General features: G+C 45.7%; 1 protein-coding gene across 4 annotated transcripts in view; it reads right to left on the reverse strand.

Annotated features, from left to right (window-relative positions):
* RAPGEF5 (Rap guanine nucleotide exchange factor 5) overlaps positions 1 to 24,310 on the reverse strand; it is a 349,321-nt gene extending 325,011 nt beyond the window's left edge. For 3 of the 4 annotated variants that reach the window (XM_070264267.1, XM_070264266.1, XM_070264269.1), the window contains exons 1-2: positions 24,155 to 24,277; positions 16,530 to 16,617 (exon numbers count right to left, since the gene is read on the reverse strand). The gene's annotated coding sequence lies outside the window, so the exon portion shown is untranslated. Of the gene's footprint in view, positions 1 to 16,529; positions 16,618 to 24,154 lie in introns of all 4 variants that reach the window. The other variant, XM_070264270.1, reaches the window with a different exon arrangement.
* Positions 24,311 to 25,431: the final 1,121 nt, after the last annotated feature.

Consider the following 25,431-nt stretch of genomic DNA (forward strand, 5'->3'; position numbering starts at 1 on the left):
CTTAATCTCATCATGAGGAAACATAAGATTAACCCAGACTGAGGGACATTCTATAAAATAACTGACCAGTGCTCTTCAAAAGCATCAAGGTCATTGAAGACAAGGACAGACTGAGGAACTGTCACAGATGGGGGAAGGCTAAGGAGACATGACAACTAAATGAAACGTGGGATTCCTGGAACAGAAAAAAGAACAGTGGTGGACAAAGTGGTGAAATCCAAATAAAGTCTGCAGTTTAACTAATATTATTGTACCAAGGTTGATTTCTTAGTTTTCATAAATATTCTCTGGTTATGTAAGATGTTAACACAGTGGGGAGTGGGTGAAACATACACAGCAACTCTGTATTATTTTCGCAACTTTTCTGAGTTAAAAATTATCTAAAAATGAAAATATTACCCAAAAAACATAGAACTCTAATTTCTCCCTGACAATCCCTTTCTCTAGTAAAAGAAAAAAAGCCATTAAAGAGCCAATTTGGGCTGCAAGAATAGGGTGAGCCTACCACATTTTGGACTATTAAATGATTTTCCTGGTCCTCCTCTCATCTCTAAATTGGGTCAGGAATCCTAAAGTGTCTATTTGTTCCCCTTCTTTCCTTCTTCGAATTTCTAAATCAGGATTTCCTACTGAATGCAGCTGGCGCTCTCCCTCTCCCACACAGCTCAGTGCCTGACATGGCGGCATGGCCCAACTGGTGGGCTGTGCCCCTCAGACTCTGCTACAGTTATGCTTTCTAAATGTGGGTTAGGGAAGATAGGTTCCCTGGAGGTGCCACTTGTAGTTAAATGTCTGCAAACCCTTCTAGAATTTTTTGAGGAAAGCAATGTAGAAAAATCTCACCCAAAGAAAGAGTTGCAAGGTCTGGTCTTAAGGATCCCCAGTTGCCTCATTTTTTGAGGAAAGTAATTCCCATCTCTGAATATATAAATAAACTATTAGTGGGTTAAAAAGTAAAAACCATCTGCCGCCATCTGAAGATGCTGCCAAACTGTGACATTTCATAGGACTGTCTACATCTTCCGTCTTTCCATAAGGCAGAGTTTTTTACAAACTTTTACCTAAAACCAGACTTTTACCTCATTTAGGTGTTAGATTTTGTATGAGAAATGATTCGTCTCTGACTCTTCAGTTAGCTCACAGGTAAACCTATTTTGATTGATATAAAATGTTTGCATATTGATAATATGAATCTTAGAGGTAACAAGAGGATATGTTTCCAACTAATGGAAGAAGAGGCTACCTACGAAAAAAGAAAGAAAGAAAGAAACCACGACCACCCAAAACCAGATACTCAGAGGACGCCATCGAGGAGGGAATACCTTCAATAGACTCAGGACACATTGAAACTATTTATCTTTTGAGGTTCAGGGATTATTGGGACATCTGGGATGAGAGACCCAGTGTCATTGTCCCTTTCTCCAGGTGTTAGGCCAGCCTCTTAAGGCCTCAGAAGTACACACCTAAGTTCATGGTAGTTGTGAGTCTACCAACTTGATTACAGCAACTTATTAAGCAAGCATGTTCACTGGGCATGTTGGGATTTTTCTGGAAGTCTTGCAAGGAGAAACTGCAACTCAGAGCAATCCTTGGAGGGGAAAATAGAGGTGCTCTCTTTGTCTCCTATTTCCAGCTGATCAATGGTTGTCTCTTCCAGTGTCTTGGTCTTTCAGAAAACCATGGTCCATGCTCCGAATGGGTTCATTTCCTCTCAACCTAGATGTACAAGGGCAACTCGGGATGGGTGAGGTGACAAACAAGAGAAGAAAGAAATAGTCAAGGGAATCTGAGAAGGTGCAAGGGATTTTCATTTAGTATATTAATTTCAATGCCACTTCCACCATCCAACCTTCTTATAAATGCAGCAAAGGTGAATGAGACAACATGAAATCTGTGTCTGGAGTCCAAGGGTAGTACTGAAACAATATAAAATGTTTGTTTGGAAAAACTCAAAAACCTATCTCCTACAGTCTGACTGATGTTCATTCTGTTGCCTGGTCCCCAACCCCAAGGATAATAACTCAGTGGGTTTAGGGGGAGACTGGATTCTTCAGTTTTAAGATGGTGGGGCAAAGTCAGGGCCGAGACCACCAGTGTTAGCTCCTGCACCATTCCAGGATGGAGGTCCTGCAGTCTCTCAAGCAACCCAGGTTCTGAGTGCTGGCTGGGTGCTCTGGAAGCCCTGTCATGGCAGAGCAGTATGTAGACCAGTCCATACCATGAGTTCAAGCCTGGAATCACAATGGTGGTGATGGCAAACAGAACAAGAGGAAAGTATAGTTCTGCTCCACTGCTAAAAACCTGCCTAGGACCTACTAGAAAGTGCCCATCCCTGTGGCTGTACATCAAGAGTTAACTCCAAAGGCAGGAGATATGTGTATAAACCCATTGGTCACCAATGAATGGTTTGCTTTATGTTAAAGCCCAAGGGGGTTGAACAGTTTGGGGATGCTAAAGTCATTGAATTCTCCGTTGATGGAGTTCTAGCCACGTGCCTAGCACAATACCTATCACTTTGAAGGGAGATATATATAATTTCTGTATCTATAGATATAAATAAATCAATCTATAGATCTTCCTTCAAAGGTATATATCCCTTCAAAGTGAATATATGTATATTCAAATATAAATGATGTCCAGGGATCAGTCAGCTTCAGGCCATGCTAGAGATGATGTAGAAAAGACCCTTTATTTCAGTGTTTCTCACACTTGGCTGCACCTTGGAATCACTTGAGGAGCTTAAAAAAATACTGATGTGGGGCTGGCCCTGTGGTGGAGTGGATAAGTTCGGTAAGCTCCACTTTGGCAGCCTGAGTTTGTGGGTTTGGATCGTGGGCACAGACCTAAACTACTCATCAGCCATGCTGTGGCAGTGACCCACATACAAAATAGAGGAATATTGGCACAGATGTTAGCTTGGGGCTAATCTTCCTCAAGCAAAAAAAGAGGAAGATTGGCAGCAGATGTTAGCTCAGGGTGAATCTTCCTCAGCAAAAAAAGAAACAAACAAAAATACCTGGATGTCTGGTCTCCACCCCCAGGGATTTTGATGTTACTCATCTGATGTATGGCCAGGACATAATGTGCATCCAAGGTTGGGAATCACAGTTTTATTGGAGTCTAAAGGTCCCAATTGTAGTCCTGTTAATTTCTATGGGAAGCTAATAAAAGCTAGCTTCCTGTGTGGCTGACAATGACCACTGTGGGAGCTAAGCATGGTCTATTGACAGCTCATGAAGAGAAATATCCACGAAGCTGATGTACATTGCCCTGGGACATATCAAAGATTAGCTAAAACTCCATTGTGTACAGGCTGCAGCCCTTGATGGGCTTCTGAGTGAGATGCTGGAGCAGGGCTAAGGCTTACACAGCCATGAGCTCAAATAAGATAATACAGATACCCATAGACGGCTGTAAGTTTTGTGTTACTTGTAGCACCTGGGCATCCCTCAACCTGGCTAGAGAGCTCTGAACACCTCTGCCCAATAGCTCCCCCATCTCAGTGAAGAGCATAAGTCCCATACTGGTGGTCAGGTGAACTTCCACCCTATGAGATGACAGAGAATTTGTAATTATAGGTTTAGATTTCTGAATCCAAATTAGAAACCTCTCCTGATTGCTTAACAACTAGTCATACCTCCTTTGAATGAACTGTCATATTTGGAAGTAAGGTCAACCCCCTGTATCTGTCTCTTTGATTATCCCACAAGCCTCTTGATATCCTCATCTCTTGGAGGAGGAGAATAATAATGTCTACCTGAACACCTCCAGGCTCAAAGGCAGGGGCTCATATACACCAACTCACTTCATCCCCCCCTTACCTTAAGAAGAGAGTCCTATCCTGAACTGTGTGTGGCTGCTCCTAATGGGCATCTGGCCATCTCTCTGTCAGCTTCAGCCAGTGGGTAGGTGGTGGTCAGGACATCGGCAGCTCCTGCCTTTTTTTTGTGTGTGTGTGCTGAGGAAGATTCACCCTGAGCTAACATCTGTTGCCAATCTTCTTCTTTTTGTATGGGAACCGCTGCCACAGAATGGCCACCGACAGATGAGTGGTGTAGGTCCATGTTGGGAACCGAACCCAGGCTGCTGGAGCAGAGCGTGCCAAACCTAACCAGTAGGCCATGGGGGCTGGCCCAGCTCCTGCCTTTTAAACAGAATTGTTTAAAGAGTCACATCAGCCCGGAGCCAAGCATGGAGGTTCCAGTCACTCTGTTGCAAGGCAACACTGTGCCCCTGCTGCGTGCATCCATGGCAGGCCAGCCTGGGATCCTGGGCTGCTTTTCCCGTAGGGCCTTGAATCGCTGGATCTTTACATCCTCCTTCAGGCAGCTGATGGGAATCTCTCCCCAAACTCAGTATATTCATTCTCTATTGCTACATAACATATTACCACACATGTAGTGGCTTAAGCAAAACCCATTTATGGTCTCACAGTTTCCATGGGTCAGGAGTCTGACCACAGCCTGGCTGGGTCTTCTGCTCAGGGTCTCAGAGGCTACTATCAAGGTGTCAGATGGGTTGGGTTCTCATCTGGAGACTTGAGCAGGGAAGAATCTGATTCCAGGCTTATTCAAACAGTTGGCAGAACCCATCTCTTTGTGGCTGCAGGACTCAGGGCCGTGGCTTTCTGCTAGGGGCCATTCTCAGCTCCTAGAGGTCACCCACAATTCCCTGCCATGTGGTCTTCTCACAACGTGGCAGCTTACTTCTTCAAAGTGAGAGAGAGACAGAAAGAGAGAGACAGAGCCTCTTTCTCCAGTCTGCTATTACCTAACCAAGGGAGTGACATCCACCACCTTTGCCACATAATGTGACCCAATCAAGGGAGTGACATCAATAGCCTCTGCCATCTTCTATGGGTTAGAAGCAAGTTACAGGTTCCACCTGCACTCGGGAGAAGGTGATATACAAAGACATGACTCATTGGGGGTCACTGTAAGGTATGTCTGCCACACTCGTCACTTGCTTTCTGTATTTGACACTGACTATAGGATTAGATTTCCTCTTTGATCCTTCTTGCCAAGCCTGAACTTGGCCAAAGTTTTTGTTACTGATCCCTGACTGCTTCCCACTAATTCCTCCCACTCTTCCTCCCTCCAGATGCTCTTGGATGATGTCGTTGAATGTGTTGGTGGCAATCAGCCTTGACAAATAGATGCCATCCAACCTCTGAGGAAATTGATTGAGAAAGGTTAAGTGTCTTGTCCAAGGTCACACAGATTACAGTACAGATGGAATCTGAGCCTGGGTCTATTTGATTCCCAAGCCCATGACCTTCTAGTCTGCTTGGCCTACGTGGTAGTGATAATCCCACTCATGGACCAGGACCGATAAAGAAATAATGCATGGAACAGTACTTTGTAAATTGAAGAGTACTATGCAAATATTTAGTAAGAATTTCACTCATTAAAATCACGGATTTTAGCCTTCTTAACAAAATGGATTCTCGCTTGCATTTGCCCTTTCCAAACTCCACATCTAGGAAAAATTTTGTTTACATAGCTTTGTGGCACATTAACAAGAGCTAAATCTTTTTAAATGCTTCCAGTATAATCCATCGTGTAGCCTACAAAGCATAAGTGGGGAAAAATTAATCAAAGGAAAAGTCTTTAATCTCTTCTTCTTAGTCTTTCTCTGTTCTTTTCTGCTTTTTCTCAGCTGGTTTCCTACTTAGACCTGTGAGTTCCATGAACGAGCCACCGATCTCGGGAGAAGCAGGGCATCTGTTCAGACGCCCTTGTCACCCAGAAGCAGAGGGAAAAGCACAGACGCCTCCTTCCCACTTCACTTGGGGTCCTGCCCTGCCCATCTGAGCCCTGAGCTCTAATTGCAGTCAGCAAGGCTTGGGAGCTGAGGCTGCTGGGAGGGCCTGGGATGGGGGCTGGGGCGGGACGCTGAGACTCAGGCCCAGACAGGTCCCTGTTATAGCACCAAACTGGTGAGACCTGAATCTGGTCACAGTTAGGCTTCCATCTATCTGCTGGATAACTGACGCTGTTCTTAAAAGCAGAGAGGTGAACAACCACACTATTGTTTGAGAAGCCTGGGCTTTATCTTCGGTTATTTAAGGCAATGAGGACAGACCACGGAGATTCCCACATCTCTCTGGCGCTGAGACTAGTAGCTAATGAGGCAAAAATGCCTGCTCTCACAGCCCGCCACTCAAAGATAAGAAGTCATTCTTTCAGTTATCGAATCCTCTCTCTCTCTGTTGTAATTGCAACGTTCTCACAGGATATTCTGAATGTTTCTTTAAGGCGGTCTTAAGATAGCCACACACTGGTGCAGAGGTGAGGACCCTTGTAAGCCCTGAGGTCTATGTGACCAGCGGTCAGAGAGACCCGGATTGAAAACCTCAACTCAGCCAGTGGGTCCCTGGTTAACCTGAAGCCTCTCTGGGCTTTCGTTCCTTCTCTCTAAAGTGATGATACTACTCCTACTCAGCTCATGGGTATGCTGTAAAAACTAAATGGGCTAATGCACGTACAATCTTACCATGGGGCTTGGTCTAGACCAGCACTGACCCACAGAACTTGCTGCAATGATGGAAATGTTCTAGACATTTCCAATACAGTAGCACGAGCAATGTGCGGCTGTTGAGCACTTAAAACGTGGCTAGTTTGGGTGTTGTTCCCTGAATGTTTTCCCCCCTCAATTCCAGGAAGGAAGACAGGCCATTGCATTCTCTTACTTCAGGGGCACAAAGACCACCTCACTTTCTGTCTGTGGTTTCAGCCAACCTGAGCTCTCTGAGGGGTCACCCTGGGCAGACAGGGGCAGCTGGGATGGAGTGGAGAGTGGAGGCCACTCTGCAGCTCCAGGATCTTTGCCTTCTCCCCTGGTTGCACCACAGGAGCGGCAGGATCTCAGAGGAGCAGTGCTGAGCACCACACCCAAGAGGCGGCCTGCCAAAATACCTGAGATTAAACTCCCGACCAGCTTGGCAATTTTGTTTAAAGAAAATAAAGACATTTCTTCACACCCAAGGGGACTAAGAATCATCCGTGCTACATTATTATATAATATCATTTCCACCGGGAAAGAATTCCTGGAGCTTCCCTGGGTGGGTCTGAATCATAGGCTGGGGTGGGGAACAGAGAGAAGGTAGATGAGTAAAAGAAGAGAGAGGGCAAAATGTGATACCCATGCAGGATGGAGGGAGTCCAATCTCCCAACCGAGAACTCTCTCTGCCTGTCCTTAATAGAATCACGTTACACTACATCTTTACAATTTGCAGCCTTGTTCACTAATAGTCTCTGAACCATAACAACCAATTCTTTCTGCTAGGCAAGTTGAAAAGACTGAAGATTTAATTCATTACATTATCATCGTTGTAAAGTAACCTCCCATGGAGTGAGCAGGCAAATAGGGAAAACCAGTGCTGGCTGGCCAATATTTTATACTTAATTTGCTGACTTCAGATTCTCCTACTATTCCCTCTGCTAACTGTAAGCCTCCCGAGACTTTGATGCATAATTCTTTCTCTCTCTAGAACTTTGCTCTGCAAGACAGTAGCCACTAGCCACGTGTGGCTGTTTAAGTTAAATAGATAATTGGAATTCACTAAAATTAAAAATTCTATCCTCAGCCACACAAGACACATTTCCAGTGCTCCAGAGCCACACTGGGCTACCCTCTACCCTATTGCACAGGGCAGACCTAGAACATTTCCATCATTGCAGCAGCTTCTACCAGACGGTGCTGCCCTAGAAAAGAAGATTATTGAATCCACATCTAGAACAGTGTTTTAAATGACCTTGGTTGTTATGAGTAATAATTTATTTTATACTTGAATAATGAGAACAAACCTCACCCTGTTCCAAATCCTAAAGAATCATAATCTAGTCATAATTTTATATATCACTCACAGATGAAAAGAAAAGGCAAAGTCTTTCCACATACACAGCACTCTTCCTTCTTTTTTTTTTTTAAAGATTTTATTTTTTCCTTTTTCTCCCCAAAGCCCCCCAGTACATAGTTGTATATTCTTCGTTGTGGGTCCTTCTAGCTGTGGCATGTGGGACGCTGCCTCAGCGTGGTCTGATGAGCAGTGCCATGTCCACGCCCAGGATTCGAACCAACGAAACACCGGGCCGCTTGCAGCAGAGCGCGCAAACCCAACCACTCGGCAACGGGGCCAGCCCCTAGCACGCTTCCTTCTTTTGGAAGCTTTGAGTGTTTTGCTTCCTGCAGACCGGTGAAATTCTGATACTGTCAACAGTGTCCGTGAGTGGCAGTGCCTTTTATGTACCGAGACCTGGTTGTTCCACAAAGGTGACAAGAATATGGGGACCCACGCTCAGGGTGGATGTAGTTAACGCCCTGCTGCCAAGATGGAATGGATTTACGGCAATTTATGCTCGCCCCAGGGAGACTCAGTTTGTTAAAGCCAAGTGACATGGGGAGTTGCCATAAGGACGCAAGTTATGAAGGCATTAAGCCATCAGCTCTACTGAAGCAAAAAAGGGGCTCGGGGCTGAATTGTTTGGGTATACTGTCTACACTAGCTGATTATTCCCACAATGGCCTGGTGTTCCTCTCCATTTTCCCTGTGAAGACGTCCCTTCAGTGGCAGGGATTGTTGCTGCTACATTTGAGCATTGGAGTATAATGCTGCCTGCCTCCCTTTAGAAGCCTGTATTGTTTTTAATAGGTGCCAGCTGCAGCATGCCTACACAGACTTCTAGAAGTTGCAGGACCAGAACATGATCATTTAAGCTCCATCCTAAAGGAACAGAAGCTGCTGCAAGACAATGAGTAAAAGCAGACAGTGAGAGGAAAGGACTGCATTCGAGTGCAGGCCGGCCCGGGGCCACAGCAAGTCCTTCACAGTGCATTGCCTTGCTTGCACCAGGACAACTGTCTGAGGTTACAGTAACAATAACTAGTCATCAGGTGTTTCCTCTGACAGCCTCAGTACTAAGCACTTAACATGGATTATGCCACGGAACCCTCCAACAGCTCTGTGAGGGGGTCCCTCTTACGACCCCAACTCGGTGACATAAACAAGTTAGTGACATCCAAGCTCGTGCAGTGAGAGGTAGTAGCTGAACTTGAACCCAGGTGATCTGGCCACAGCTACAGCCAGTCTCTTGGCCCAGTGTCCTGTCAATTCACCTATACACCTGTTCAGTCCACCCAGTCTTTTAATCAGCTTCCCCATCGCCTGATTTCGTGGTAAAGTTCATGGGCCCTGGGGCCAGATCACCCGGCTTTAAATCCCAGCTCTGCTGTTAGCCACCTGTGCGCTTGTCTGGGCTGGTTTTTCATCTATAAAAAGAGGAGGGTTTGGGGGCCAGCCCAGCAGCATAGTGGTTAAGTTCAAGCCCTCTGCTTCAGTGGCCGGGGATTTGAGGGTTCGGATCCCAGGTGGGGACCTACACACCGCTCATCAAGCCATGCTGTGGCGGCATCCCACATACAAAACAGAGGAAAATTGGCACAGATATTAGCTCAATGACAGTCTTCCTCAAGTAAAAAGAGGAAGATTGGTAATGGATGTTAGCTCAGGGCCAATCATCATCACCAAAAAATAATTTTAACAAAGAAGATGATATTGATGTCTAGCATCACCTGAGAGCTGTCAGAAATACAGAATTTCAGGCCCACCACAGACTGAGTCAGAACCTGCATTTTAACAAGATCCCAAGATTAGCACATTGGAGTTTGATGTCATTATCCTATACTAGAAAATAGTGCACTGCAACGAATTATTTCGTAAGATACGTAAGACTCCCAGATGAGTCCGTTTTACAAAGCCAAACACACATCACAGGGCCAGTTCAACTTCACACGTGCACTTTGAGAGCTATGGCACTCCTCAGATGAACACGGCCACGTGAGACCAGAGGAGTATTGTGTTGAAAGATGAGGAAATGAAGCTAAATCGTCGCTGTTAGGACTCAAGTCAATGAGGTAACATTAGCAGTACAGTTCCTGTAATCCATGAGAGCTGGGAAGGAAGCATCATTTAAGAAAAACAAAATATTTTTGCATCTATTCCCACTGACATTTCATGCTTAATTAGGTCAAGCCCAGGAAAGCTGAATCCTGCTCTGGGGAGACTGGGTGGCCATTGTGTTCTCTCAGGGGACCAATTGTTCCCAACAGGGGCCAGGCAGAACTCCCTCTGGATCTGGTCCTCAGAGTCCCAGAGTTCTGCTTGCAAGAGAAGCTGCTTACAGGCCACTCACCAGGTGGTTTTGAATAAAGGGTCCTGAGTGGCTCAAATTGTGTCTATTCCTTTCCTACTTCCTCCCCCCCCCCGCCCCGACTTTCTTAGGAGGTTCCCAAAAGCAGAGCTTGAGACAGGAGCTCTTGTTCAACTGATTTATTGGGGGCATGCTCTGGGAAGAAGGGGTACAAGTAGAGTTGCAGATAAGATACAGGATGCCTAGTTCAATTTTAATTTCAGAAAACCAACAAATAACTTTAGTGCAAACATGGCCCAAATATTTCATGGCACACACTTATGCTAACATTATTCGTTGGTTATCTGAATTTAAATGGAACTGGGTGTTGTTATTTTTATTTACTAGATCTGGTAGCACTGGGTGTAAGGGAAGCAGCCAGGCAGGGAAGAGAGCTAAGTGGACAGGGAGGTAGGCTCAGCTGGAACCTGGCTTCAGCCTGAGCCCACCGGGAACCCAAAATGGCAGAATGTACTAAAGAAATAGTGCTGTCTCGGGGCGGGGGAGCCGGCATTCTGCACGCTCGTGCAGCTCAGTCAATGGCCATGGTCTGCCCCTGGGCAGGTGGTTTGGGAGGTGCCGTTCATGGGCAAGAGTGGTGAGGTGGATCCCATTTGGTTAAGGGCAATTCTTCAGAGACCAAGGAGCCCCGGGAGCTGTTGGCAGCCAGTACCCAATCAGGGTGGGGTGACAACAGCATCCACAATACTCTCCCCCCATCACACACACTCCTGCTGGCAATCTTCAGGCCTTTGAGAAGTCAACATCTGTTTTTCTTTTTTTTTTTTTGAGGAAGATTAGCCCTGAACTAACTTCTATGCCCATCTTCCTCTACTTTACATGTGGGATGCACGCCACAGCATGGCTTGATACTTGGTGCATAGGTCCACGGCCAGGATCCAAACCCGTGAACCCCGGGCCGCTAAAGCAGAGCACATGAACGTAACCACTACACCACCAGGCCGGCCCCTAGAAGTCAACATCTTTGGTGGTTTTAAACTGGAGGAGGTTCCCTGGATCTATTATCCCTGTTTCACAATCGATCCATAAATAGGGCTTCCAAATAAAATAGAATAGGAGCACACTTGTTCCACTAACTGCCAGATCTGCATCATCAGCATATTATCAGGCCAACTTTGGTTTATTCTGGGTGTTTCCGAGAGCTGGACTGAGCATTTTCTTTCCATGGTACTTGTAGAACAAAGTCATTATTTCACTAGAATGGGAAGCAGGGGTGAGGGGAAGAGCTTCCTCCGCATAGTCCCTCCTTCCAGGCAGTAAAGACTTGGCAGTCTCCTCTCCAGGCTGGCTCAGCCGGCGTTACTTTAGGAATATAAAATGACATGACGGCTTATGGATAGGGCATAAATTGTACATAAGCAGCTAAAGAGATTCCTGGTGCTGTGTTTGAGATGCACTCGTGCATTTAAAGCCCAGCAGAAAACTAGAGGTGAAAAGTACTCAGGAGCAAAGACTTCGAGCCAGTAGGAAAAGAGGGAAGGTGTTGCCCATTTACTCAGCAAGGAGGCCACAGGATCTATATTCCCAAACTCCAGAATCCCCTCTTTCCTCATTGACACTGCTAGTTATCGCTAGTTCCTTGCCAGCTACAACCAGATCAGTCTTCCCAGAATGTGGTCCACAGAACACCAGGCTTGTACACACCCCTTGTAAGTGAGATTCTGTGTTTAAGAGTTAGGAAAACTCTGCACACTGTAGCTATTTCATTGGAGTTTCACAAGGCCCATTTGAATTGTAAATGCCCTGAGAAGTCCTGCAGTAAACAAACCCAGCTTTTTGCTGATGTACTTGTTTGCAGAACAGCAGGAGTTTTGTAGGATAGGCACCAGGAAGTGCTGAGCAAGGCCCACCATTCAAGGGACAAAGGACACGGAGGCCAAAAGCAGTTACCTGAAGAGGGAGAGGGGGTCCCCCTCCGACATTTACACGAGGGAGCCAGCTTCCGTTCCTCTCATTCCCCCATTACTAGTTTCTTCTGGATAAGAAATTGAAGGTAGTTAAAAGGTTAACTGGAATCAGGAGGGATAACACTTTGCTACTGTCACGACTGTTACCCCAAAGATCCCTCACACCACGCCTTGCCTCCTCGAGCTGACATCCACACCTGGAACAAATTGAGGGGAGCAGAGCAAGAGCGCCCCCGTTTTCGCAGAAGCTACCGCATGGGGGAGCTCTTAGAACGTAAGAGAAATGGCAGCGGGTCCTGCAGGCTCAGGAATTGGCAGACCGTAGCTTTTGCCTTTCGTACAAAACATCAAACTCTATCCCTCACACTGAGGAGAAAGGACAAAACGCATGCTGCTCATTGCGACTCTTGGGAGAAAAGAGTCATCTTAGAAGGAAGTAATCACCAGTGTTCTGTTTTGACGTGTTTAACAGATTTTTATTATATAGAAGGATAAGGCGTACAGACAGAACATGCTCACTTTTGCTCCAGTTAAAAGGGTAGGAATGGTGAGAGTTGCCTGTGGGTATTATCTGGGAGTCAATGAGAGGATCCTTCTGTCTCCAACACATTTCTGAACATAACTTACTGATACCTGAAATTTCACTATTAGAGATTTATTCCTTAAATCAGTGGTTCTCAACTAGAGATGATTTTCCCTCTCATTCAAATAGATTGCTAGGTCCCACCCCCAGAGTTTGATTCAGTAGGAACCAGAGAATTACATGTCTAACAAGTTCCCAGGGAATGCTGACGCTGCTGCTTCGGGGACCCCGCTTTGAGAACCACCAGTTAAAAGGCCTGAAGGAGATAATGCATGTACATAGCTATTAGTATAATGCCTGGCTTATATAAGCCTGCCACGGTCAATGGTCCCGCACCCCAGTTAGATCAGAATCGCTGGGGCGGATTCCAGATATCACCGCTTTTTGAAGCTCCCAGGCGATTTCAGTGTATATAGCCGTGGCGCAGATGCGCCGCAGTCAACGTCAGCTTCTAATAGCCACTGAGGGAAGCAGATGACAAAGGCTCACGTGTATCAGTGCCACCGTGGGGCGAGTTCTGCAGCTGGACACACCCAGGCTGAGACGCGCATGCGCTGCCCTTCATGCGCATTCACATAGTTCAAGAGTTTCCAAACTGGGCCCCATACCTTTGCTCCTACCTCATCACTGATGGTCTCCACCTCCTCTGAATAGGCCTGGCTTTATCGCCTCCACCTCCCACCTACGCCAATCTTCTCCATGCTGAGTCCCAAAGGACTTCTCCAGCACTCACCCACTCACCTCTCAGCACAGTCTATAGCCTGATCCCCACCCCATGTGCTGCTATTCTCAGAGAAGGGCCTGCAAGCACGGCCCCAGCAGGCAGCTCTCTGGGCATCAGCTGTGGGATGCCCAGCCTTTCCTAGCCCCTGGATGGCTTGGGTGTCAGTTCACTTCTTTTCTAGCCCAATGGACCAGCGTGGTCAGATCCTGACCAGTCTTCATCTGACATCTACAACTTGGTGTGCACTGGTCCCCCTACCTTGAGTGATCCTCAGCTCCCTTCCTGTCTGCCCTCTACTCTGCAAAGGAGTTATCCTGCTAAGACAGAGCCAATTGCCTCACTCCCTCATGCAAACCTGCCAGTTGGTTCCACCCTTTCTTTCTAGCCACACTGGCTGTTTGTACTTGCAGTCCCTCCTCTCTGGGCTGTCACACAGGCGCCCCAGGGACTGAGACACTCTCACACCCTCTGACTCCTGCTCAGCCCTCTCAGCTCACTCAGCCCCTCCCCAGGAAGTTGTCCCTGAAGCTGTGCTCCCCTCCCTAAAGGCTGGGTTATGGAAGAGGCTGTTACTATAAATAGTAAGAGGTATCATAATTGTTGGTTTGTCTCTCCAACTAGTTGGAAGAAGGGGGAAAATCTTCATTAATAATGAGAAGTACCATTTATTTATGCAGTGTCCATCATTTGTTTTTCAGCCATGCAGATACAAAATGAGAAAATGACCCCTGCTCCAAGGAATTTACATCTGATTGATCTGAGAGCTTCCTAAAATGTCACCACAATCTTAGGTCCAGCCCTAACTAAAAGTCAGGACTAAGAGTTTGATAAGAGATTTCGTTCAGTTATATAGCTATTTGTTTGAAAACTCTTACAAAAGGTATAAAAATTAAAGCACAACTTTCTTACACATTTACCACATTGCCTTTCCAAAGTAGGAAAGTAATACAGGTAAAGAAATACAAAACTGGGCAAATTATACCAATACCTATGTCTATTTGAGTAATTGGGATCAGGACTGGCCCAGAAGCAGCCCCAGCAACCCCCACCAATGGTTACAGTCATCCTAACCCACTCCGGAGGTTGGAAATCCATGAAAGGACTACTCCACTCCCAGAGGCCACCACAGAGAGGCTGCTGCTGTATAAACCTCCAGCCACATCTGAAACAGGTGGCCGCACACCGTCCATGAACTCTGCTTCCCTTCCTTCCTTGCTCTTCCTCCACTGGCCCCTCCCAGGAGCAGCTGGTCTGTCCTTGTGCCTCCAGGCCCCTGCAGATGTTATTTCCTCTTCATCCCCTGCCCCACCTATCCTTCCCACAGCGCAGGATTCCTTCCCCACGTTTCCTGGGGAGCTGTGCATTTGTTGTGTTTGTGTTTGAAGGGGGAGAGAAGAAAGGAAGAGCTTTATTCTCTGAGCCACAGCCTTCAGGAATGCACCTTCCTGCCATCTGTTATCCTACAAGCCAGAGCAAAGGAGAGCACTCCTGACAACCTGGTCACCAAGTGGGCCCTGTGCCTGCGCACAGTGGGAATCAGAGTGTTTGAATAGGAGGACCCCACCCCACCCTCCTCCTCACCCTGACTAGTGCTGCACGAGACCCTTCCTTGAAAATATGAAAGTCAACCTTGAAATGGAGACCCAGGTGGTAACTTGAAATACACACCTTAGCTCTAACAAAAGGTGAGCACAGGAACTACATGCGTGCTAGGCCAGGCCATGCTTCACAGGAGCCACATCATCACAGAGGATAATCCCAACAGCCCACTGAGCAGAAACTACTGCTGACTGCTGCCCAGCAGGGCAGAAGCAGTGTGGGGCCATATGACCATGTGGACTTGAACTGCACAGGCCTTGTGCCTAACTTTCCAAGCACACAGTCTTCAGCCTGCTGTCCTGAGTCAGTACCCACAAAGGAGGAGGCTGAGAAGAGTCCTGGAGAAAAGCCCACAAGGTTTTACTTTTGCCACAGAAATGTCCCCAAATGGATTGCACAGTTGAGTGAATGAGAAAATGACGAGCAGTTGCAAAGACGGGGGGAGCAGTAGCCTCAGATAAATTTTCTCATTCAATGCCTGTATTGTTAGTTCTTCTACCCAAGGGTTTTTATGGAGAGTGAAGAACCACAGAGCAGGCAACAGCGACACCTACCGTTTGGAACAGATTAAAACCGGGTAAGGAGAAACCGGAAACCAGACTTCTGGCCATAGAGGTGGCATCACTTACCCTTAAATTCCACAAAAGAAACAGATCCGGGTCTTTCACTATCTTTCTATTTGTTGTTTGGGGATTTCCCAGTTACCTGGTACAATTAGGGAAGCTATTGTTCAGCTAATAACATATTTTAATTAGCAGTGATTACAAGATTCTTGGAACAGTTTTCAGAGAACACAATACAGCCAAAGCATGGTACTTAAACAGTATTAAACTCTTCCTCACATTGTAAATTGCCTCTTCTCAGTACTATAAAGGTGTAGAACCTTCAATAAATAAAGCTGATATGTCTGATAATAGAGCACCATTATGGGTTGAATTGCATCCTCCAAAAAGATGTTATAGACCTAACCCCCAGTACCTGTGAATGTGACCTTAATGGGAAATAGGGTCCTCACAGATGGTCAAGTTAATATGAAGTCATTAGGGCAGGCCCTATGCCAATAGTACTGGTGTCCTTATAACAAGGGGGAATTTGGACACAAAGAGAGACATGGACACGGGACGAACACCACGTGAAGATGAAGGCAGAGATGAGGGTGAGGCACCTTCAAGCCAAGAAATGCCAAAGATTGCCAGCAAAGCACCAGAAACTGGGAGGGAGTCGTGGAACAGATTTTCTTTCAGGGAGAAACCAACCTTGCTGCCACCTTGATCTCAGACTTCTCACCTTCAAAACTGTGAGACAATAAATTTCGGTTGTTCTAAGCCAACCAGTTTGTGGGACTTTGTTATGGCAGCCCTAATTTTAATTTGAAGACTCTGCTTACATTGTCGCCTCAACTGGACAGAAGCATTTTGATACACCCAAAGAACACAAGTGGGTTCTAATCTTACTAACCAGCTGTGTGACTTTAAAGTTCAGAGATGCCCAGCAACTTACTTACCCAGTTGCCTTGTCTATGCACTGGGAATACCACCAACCTCCTTCGAGTTGATTTGTATCCTCGATGAGCTCATGCACATGAGCAAGGCCTGTAAATTGGAAAGGGTGAGAGTTAGACATTGTTATCACAAGGAATATTATTTTTCCTTCATCTGACCCAGGCATGGACAGACTGGCCTGCCCTGCTCAGAATGAGGCCATTCACGATTCACGTGCCCTTCCAACCACCTTGCTCTTTGCCTTGGGAGGTTGCCCTGTTGGGAATGCACCAATGGCCCCTTTCTCCTTGGCTGTCAGTTGGGATTGGCCAAGGGGAGACAGCAGCAGGAGATCAGATGGCAGGAGAAGAGAGAGGTCAAGGCTTTTATCCCCTTGGCTCCCACCCCATTGGGTCACCAGGAGCTGACTGTATCATCTACAGAAGGCTTCCACTACTGTCAGGTAACTACCCCCATACGGCTACCCTCCGAGGGTTCCAGAAATTCTAGCCTTCCCTTGTCCTGTCAGGCTTAGGATGTAACAACTCCCTGCAAGTGCTAACTCCACTGTACTAAATGTGACCGATGACTCTAATTCTGCCTACAGCTTGGTAGATAATCCCTTTAGTAAACTTTCCTCAGAGTATCCAGTTTGAGTATGCCGTCTTTGGCCTGCCAGGACTCTAACTGACTCAGTAATTCATTTGGGAAGTGTCCCTAGGAAACAGCCTCAAAATGCAATTATGAGCATGTTTTACTCATGGAAAACTCCTTTGTTGAGGGAAATGGAGCACAAGTTATTCATACCATGCGGTGGCATCATGGTTATCCGAATTATTCACCAGAGGTTGCATGGGGTGAAGTGGAGTATAAGTGGAGTATAAGATATTGGGAAGTCAAGTGATTGTGTCCCTTCTTTACTACAGCAAAGATAGGGATTGTGTAGACCAAAAAAAAAGGGGGGGGGGGGCAGGAGGCACAGGAATACCACTAAGGCGTAAAAAGGAAGGAAATCCTGCCGTTTATGACAACATGGATGGACCTTGAGGGCGTTATGCTAAAGGAAGCATCAGAGAGAGAAAGACAAATACTGTATGATCTCACTTATATGTAGACTCTAACAAACCGAATTCAGAGAAACAGAGATCAGGTTTGTGGTTGCCAGAGGTGGGGGGGGGGGGGGGGGTAGAACTGAGTGAAGGTGGTTAAAAGGTACAAACTTCAGTTATAAGATGAGTTCCAAGGATCTAATGTACAGCAAGGTGACTATGGTTAACAATACTGTATTTTATATTTGAAAGTTGCTAAGAGAATAGATCTTGAAAGTTTTCATCACAAGGAAAAATAATTTGTAACTATTTGTGGTGATGGATGTTAACTTATTGTGGTGATCACTGAGCAATATCAAATCATTACATTTTAACCTTAAACTTAGATGATGTTATGTCAATTATATATCAATAAAACTGGAAAGGGGCCAGCCTGGTGGCACAGCGGTTAAGTGCACCCGTTCTGCTTCAGCAGCCCAGGGTTCACTGGTTTGGATCCCCAGTGAGGACACGGTACCACTTGGCAAGCCATGCTGTCGTAGGTATCCCACATATAAAGTGGAGGAAGATGGGCAGGGATGTTAGCTCAGGGCCAGTCTTCCTCAGCAAAAAGAGGAGGATTGGCAGCAGATGTTAGCTCAGGGCTAATCTTCCTCAATAAATAAATAAATTAAAAAAAATAAAACTGGAAAAACATGGACACAGTAATTGGCAGCTCCTCCTATCAAGAGGTAGAGTTTATTTCTGCCCCCTGATTCTGGCCTTAGCCGTCCTTTCCTTTGGCTCTTGGGATGCTAACAAATGTGACACAAGTAGAAGCTGCAGAAGTGCTCGTGCGTTTGTGGCTTGCCCCTCTCTTGCTGCTCTTTGGCAGTCCGCGGGCCACCACATGAGAACACCTGGGCTAGCCAGCTGGAGGATGAGACCGCATGAAGAGAGGCCCTAGCCATCCCAGGCATCTCCAGCATCCCAGCTGAGGCCCCAGTCATGTTGTTCTAGACCGTCCAACACCAGTCAAGCCGTTCAGATTTGAAAAGAGCGACCAGCTGACCCACAGAATTGTAAGTAAATAAAATGATTGTTTTCTTAAGCCATTCTATTTTATGGTGGTTTGTTATACTTCAAAGGCTAACTGAAGTAGTAATTATAGAGATTGTAGGGTCAGCTGACTTTTTTTAATGGAACTAGAGAGAGTGCAGAGGGAAAAGGAAAAGTGAAGGCTGTGAATGTCCAACTGAGAACAGAACTGGAAAGTCAGCAGCCTCTTGGCAGCTTTGAAGGCATCTCGCATCTCCTGTAATCCCAGGCAGATGTGGCTGTGAGCCAAGCCCAACACCTGGTTGTCATGGTTGCAAAACTGCAATAAATATTCAAACCCACCAGGGCTCTCAAACTAAGACAGTTTAAAAGTGTAGTTCCACACCAGCAGCAACGGTGTCGGCTAGAGACTTGTTAAAAATGCAGATTGTCAGGCTCCGCCCAAGGCCTATTGAATCAGACACTCTGGGGATGGGGCCCAGGACCCGAGTTTTATCAACTCCTCCAGATAATTCTGATGCAGGTTTTGAGAACCACCGAACTCATGTAGGGCTCTGATGGGAAAGGAGTGGGACTCTGAGATGGCGCTATTTTTTTTTTTTTAAAGATTTTATTTTTTCCTTTTTCTCCCCAAAGCCCCCGGGTACACAGTTGTATACTCTTCGTTGTGGGTCCTTCTAGTTATGGCATGTGGGACGCTGCCTCAGCGTGGTTTGATGAGCACTGCCATGTCTGCGCCCAGGATTCGAACCAACAAAACACTGGGCCACCTACAGCGGAGCGTGCGAACTTAACCACTCGGCCACAGGGCCGGCCCTGAGATGGTGCTATTTGAGCAGACAGGGATGGAGCTGAGAATTCTAAACCCCCTATTCCCCTTAAATCTGCCTTGTCCTCAGAGGTAGTCCCTCTCACATGGAAGGAAACTACCTACACCTGCATAAAACCTTTCAACAGCCACCAGGATGTGCCTCCCGGCCTACAAGAAGAATTGATCCCAGTGTAGCCCAGATAAACACTGGGCCTGCACTGACCTCATCCATTTGTGTGCAGGAGTCCAGGGAGTACATATAAGAATGCAATCTAAGGATGATGGATGAAAGAGGATGAAATGTAAGTGTTGGTTTTCAAGAGCTGGCTAAAATCAGCTTGTGAGAGCCAAGTGTTAAATTTTCAAGGATTTTATGAAATATTTGTAAAACATAGCCCTTATTAAAACTTAAATCACATAAACTTACAATCAGTACATAAAAATAAAGGTCATACTTAAATCATCACTCCCACTTATCTTCACTACACTTTACTATTATCTATGCTTTTGAGATTATTTGGCTTTACTGTAGCTATATGAGAGAAATACTACATAATAGTGGGCTACTCTGCATCTCTTCCCAAATCTGTGTTCAGTAATAAGATGTTTATAGCTTGAAGTGAGTAATGGTGAGAATATTTGCAACTTGGAAATAGGCTAACATAATAAGTCAGGGCTTTTCTTTTTACCCCCTTGGATTCCTGATTGTTAAACATTTATCAGTACACCACTGACAATAAGGCCTGATAAGGCTAAATTTATTTTCATGAGTATCCTCATCTGAGATTCAGGATGTAATATGTTGACTCTAGAACCTGGGAGTAACATTAAATTGAAACTCGGATTCAGTGGGAGCTGTATTCCTATTGCTGCTGTGACAAATTACCACACACTTAGTGGCTTAAAACAACATAAACAATATAAAGTACTATCTAGAACTTCCTAAGTTCAGGAGGTCAGAAGTTCAAAATGGGTCTCCCTGGGCTAAAGTCAAGGTGTTGGCAGGACTGCATTCCTTTCTGGAGGTTCCAGGGGAGAATCTGTTTTACTGCTTCCAGGTGCCCTTCCACCATCTTCAAAGCCAGCAACAGCCAGTAGAATCCTTCTCACAATGCCTTCTTTCTCAACTGACTTTTCTGCTTCCCTCTTCTCCATTTAAGAACCTTTGTGATTATTTTGGGACCACCCTGATGACCCAGGATCCTCTCCTTAAGGTCAGCTGATTAGCACCTTAATTCCATCTGCAACTATGCTGCCTTCCACAGTCGCCTACATTCAGAGGGAATCATCAGAACCTTCCTGCAAAGGCTCAAGGAGACAGGGACATCAAGATGAACCTACTATGTGCAACCTGCTCAGCAGCCCCCACACCTACTCCCACTACCACACACACACCCACTTGTACCCTACTGGCAGATCCTGGAGCACTCTCCACACACAAAAGCATTGAAAAGTATGCTGGGGATGGGACAACTGTACAACATATATTGGCAGAAAAAAATGTGGAATGGTGGGCAGAAACCTAAATCAAATTATCCTAGAGGGATGCATGGCCTCTTTCCCAGTTCACAGACCTGGAGCCCTGGAATGAATGTCCAAGCATAGAGTATAATGCAGCCATAGAGCATAATAAGGATTTTCTTCCAAAGCTTTCCCAGAGCAAACTGTGGCCATTTACTCCGGTACCTGGAACTAGAGAAAGGAAAATATACAAACCTCCCAGGAGTTATTAGATACTGGCTCTGAACTGACATGAAACCCCAGAGACCTGAAATATCACCTTGGACCACCACTCAGAATGGGAGCTCACAGAGGTCAGGTGATGGACTGTGTCCTGGACCAAGTCCTTCTCACAGTAGGTTCAACATGGACACTTACTGTGGTTATTTCCTCAATCCCAAGATGTACAGAAGAAATAGATAAACTTGGCAACTGGCAAAATGCTCACATTGGATCCCTGACCTACGGCATAAAGGCCATTATGGCTGGAGGGGCCAAATGGAGTCCCCTGGAACTGACCCCTCTGCATCCTTGAGAATTGCCAAGATTAGTGCTGAGGTCAAGGACTGGAAAGATACAGGGGTGGTGATTTCTACTGCATCCTCAGCCTGCTTGGCTGGTGCAAATTCTAGAAGGGTCGTGGAGAATGACTGTACTTTCACTGATTAGGTACTTTTGGCTTTTTAATATGCATTTGTGGTCTCTACCTTGGGGAAAGGAAAGGTTTTTCAAAAGAAGACCTAAAACCAAGAATCCATAAAAACAAAGATTGATCAATTGGACATATAAAGGTAAAAATTTTCTGTATGAAAAACCTACATGAAAAGATAACAAAAAAAAAAAAGATTTTTGCAACACAGATAACAAAGGCCTCATTTACTTGACATATAAAGAACACTTGCAAATTAATAAGGAAGACCTAAAATAGAATAGAAAACTGGGAAAGAAGCATAAATAGAAAAAGAAATCCAAATGGCTCGTAATTAAATAAACGGAACTACGACAAGGAGAAACCACTCTTCTTTGCCTTGCACATTGACAAAATATTTAAAAGTTTTAAAAATACAAGACGTTAGCAAGGATGTAGAAAATGCACATTTTAATATATTATGTAAATGGCAACAACCTCTTTAAATTATAATTTGGCAATATTCTATCAAATGTAAAATGCACATAATCTTTGACATAACAGTTGCACTTCAAAGGATCTACCCTGCCCAATAATTTTTGCATGTGTGTGGGGAGATGCTACTGAAGCAATAATTGGTTAGGCCAAAAACTGGAAGGAGTCTAAATGCCCAGTATTTGGAAGATGGAGTGAAGTAGAAAATTGAAAGCTCAAATACTTCGATTCAATCTTGGTTAAAATTACAGTTTGACACTATGGACCACAAGTTTCAAATGTATCGTGAAAACTTTGAATGAAGATGTTGTTCATGTAAGTGCTTTCCATGAGAGAAGCATCTGGTTAGCCCTGATCCGTTGCTTAAAAAGATAAGAAGGCAGTTAGAGAATATTTGCCAACTAATTACTGTAACACTAAAATAAGTCCTTACCTATTCATATCCTGTGCAGATGAAGCTGAGTTTCTGTTAAAATCAGTTTACTAAAAAGAGCAAGAAGCTGTCCTAATATTTAGAGGCCTGTTTTCATAGTTATCTATCAAAATGTTGACCTGTAACGTTGAAATCATGTGTTTGTCATCGGAAACTGCATAGAAATGCTTATTTTAGAGGATTATGTTTGTTCGCTTGCAAGCTATGTTTGCACAACAGATTTAACTGCTTATCAACCTGAGACACTTCACCACCAACTGTGACCTCATGGGTCTTGTAATAATAAACAAACCCATGTGAAAACCATGAAGTTTCTCTTGGGGTTAAGAATGTATCTTTATTTTGGCTTTCTCCTCTCACTGGGTTATGTAAGTAAGATCATCTTTAAGTGGTGTTAACATCAGATTTACTATTTAAAACAATTCAAAATATTTTATCTTTTTAATTAGCTAAATGAATTATGGCACACCAAAACAATGAACAGCCCCCTGCCCCCAGGGGGGTTCTCAAATCTGAGCACAGAGGGCTTGTTCAGTCACCAGCAAGCCCCAGCTGGCAGTTTCTGATTCAATTGGTCTGGAAGGGGGCCTAAGAACGTGCATTTCTAACAAATTCCCTGATGATGCTGGTGTAGCTGGCCTGGGGACTACACTCAGAGAACCATTGCTTTAAAGGCATGAAGGAGCTCTCTATACGCTGATGTGGAAAGATTCCACAAGACACAATAGATTAAAAGAACAAACAAAAGACCGATAGGTATGTCTCATTTGCTTACATAGACAAATAGACTTAACCATGCTTGGGAAATGGCTGGAAGGAAATATGAGGTCGGGGACGTTTTCTTCCAGGCAAAGGTGGGAGAGAGACGCACCTATATTGTACATCGTTTGATACTGCTTCTGTTTACCACGTATATGGATTAGATTTTTAAAAATTAAAATAATTTCTAAAAACCAAAATTAGTAAAAGAGACTGTCGAGTCTGGAACTGGCCCAATGTAGTCTACCGAATGCATCCCCTTATGGTGATGAGCCCAAGCAGGCATCCCAGGCTCAAACCATCTTGATGGTTAAGTTCTTTTCCCAGAAGGTGCCCTGGCGGGTCCTGGAGGTAAACACACAGGAAAATATGCCCCTCTGTAGCCGGTTCATTTCTCATCCCGGAGAGCTGTGGGAAGCCGGCAGAAACTAGCCAAAGGGGCGGGGCGATGGAGCTGAGTTGCTTGCGTCTGTGGGAACGGGAATCTGCGAGCCTGCCTACGCATAGCGGCCTCCTTCCCGGAGCAAGGGATGGAAAAGAAACTGTCGCTGGCCTCAGAGTCAGGGAAGGACAGGGGCGATGGTGCTGCGGCTGCGGGGACGTCGCAGGGGCTGCGGGGCGGGAGGGCTAGTGCGGGGAAGGAGAGAGTTGGGGGTGCGACAAAAAAAGCCCGAGCCAAAGGCTCTGGTTGCCCCCCAGTTTACTTTCAGGCCTGACCCTCCGGGGCGGGGGTGGGGGGGGGGCGAGGAGGGAGGGTATCTGACAGGCACCTGCGCAGTGGGCAGAGGTACTTGGCACCTGAGCGTAGGTGTGGCACCTCGCAAGGCACCTAAGTGGGAGGCAGGAGGAAGGAGACCTCCACCACACTCATGTCCCCAAAAACCCTGCGGCCCCAGAGCAAATGCCGCCCTCCCCCACCCCCCGCACGTGCGCACCTGTTTCCTAGTAGTAGATGAGGCCGGACGCTGCGGCCCCAGGGAAATGGCAACGACAAAAGCGGCAGCTACCTTCAGAGCGGCCGGCCGGGAGGGGCAATGTGCTTTGCCACAAATGAAGGTAGCAGCTTTAGCCAGTGGAGGGCGCGGTTGATCACCGGTTTTGCAAAAAAGGAGCGCGCAGCCCTCCCACGCTCAGCAAGGGAAAGGACTGGGAGAGACTGGGGTGTAGCCACTTGGCTGGTAGGAATTCAAGCCCCGGACTGTGGTGGAGTCGTGGTTGGTTGGTTTCATTTTGGTCAGTATTTTTGCCAGCTGTCACCTTATCCTCCACCTTTTTTTTTTTTTTTTTTTGCTTATAGTGTTGCTTGCATAGAATAAAATTCAACAGTTTTAAGCATACAGTTGGATAAATTTTGGTAATTGTATAGCGTCGTTTAACCACCATCACAATCAAGACATAGAACAGCCCCAACATCCTAAAAGTTCCTGGTACCCCTTTGCTCTTCATCTTCTCCCCTGACCAGCGGCCCCACCCAGCCCCAGGCAACCCCTCAGCTGCCTTCTGTTACTAGTCTGTCTTTTTCCAGAATGTCATATAAATGGAATCAGGCTTTTAAGTCTTGCTTCTTTCACTTAGCGGGTTTTGAAATTCAACCATGTCCTTGTGTGTCTTCTTACCTTGCTCCTTTCTATTATCAGGTAGTTGTCCTTTGTATGTGGCCACCACAATTTTTAATCTATTCACCACTCCAACATTTGAGTTGTTTCTACTTTTGGGGTTTGAGGAATAAAGCTGCTATGAACAATATTGTGCACATTTTTATGAACATAGGATTTTACTTGTCTTTGGTAAATACTTAAGGTGTACAATTGCTGGGACAAATGGTAAATATCTGGCTAACTTTATGAGTACTGCAGACTGTTTTCCAAAAAGGCTGTACAATTTTACACTTCCACCAGTAATATATGAGGGTTCCAGTTTCCCCACATCCTCACCACACTTGGTATTGTCAATCTTTTTAACTTTAGCCATTCTTGTGGATGTGTCCCACATCAGTTTTGATTTTTATTCTGTTAGGTCCTGGGGACCCAGAGACACAGCAGTTTCAGGATGCTCCCACCACATTGCTTTGGCAGCATGAACGGCTGCTAAGGAGTCTGTGAGCTCCAGAAGGCCACGTTCTATGTGTTGTAAACTTTGTCTCAGGCCTCCCAAGGCTTCTGAGCATCAGTAGCCATTGTAAAACAAAGTTCCAATACACAGATTATAGGGG

Source organism: Equus caballus, chromosome 4 (genome assembly GCF_041296265.1).
Source record: "Equus caballus isolate H_3958 breed thoroughbred chromosome 4, TB-T2T, whole genome shotgun sequence".
NCBI classification, from domain to species: Eukaryota; Metazoa; Chordata; class Mammalia; order Perissodactyla; family Equidae; genus Equus; species Equus caballus.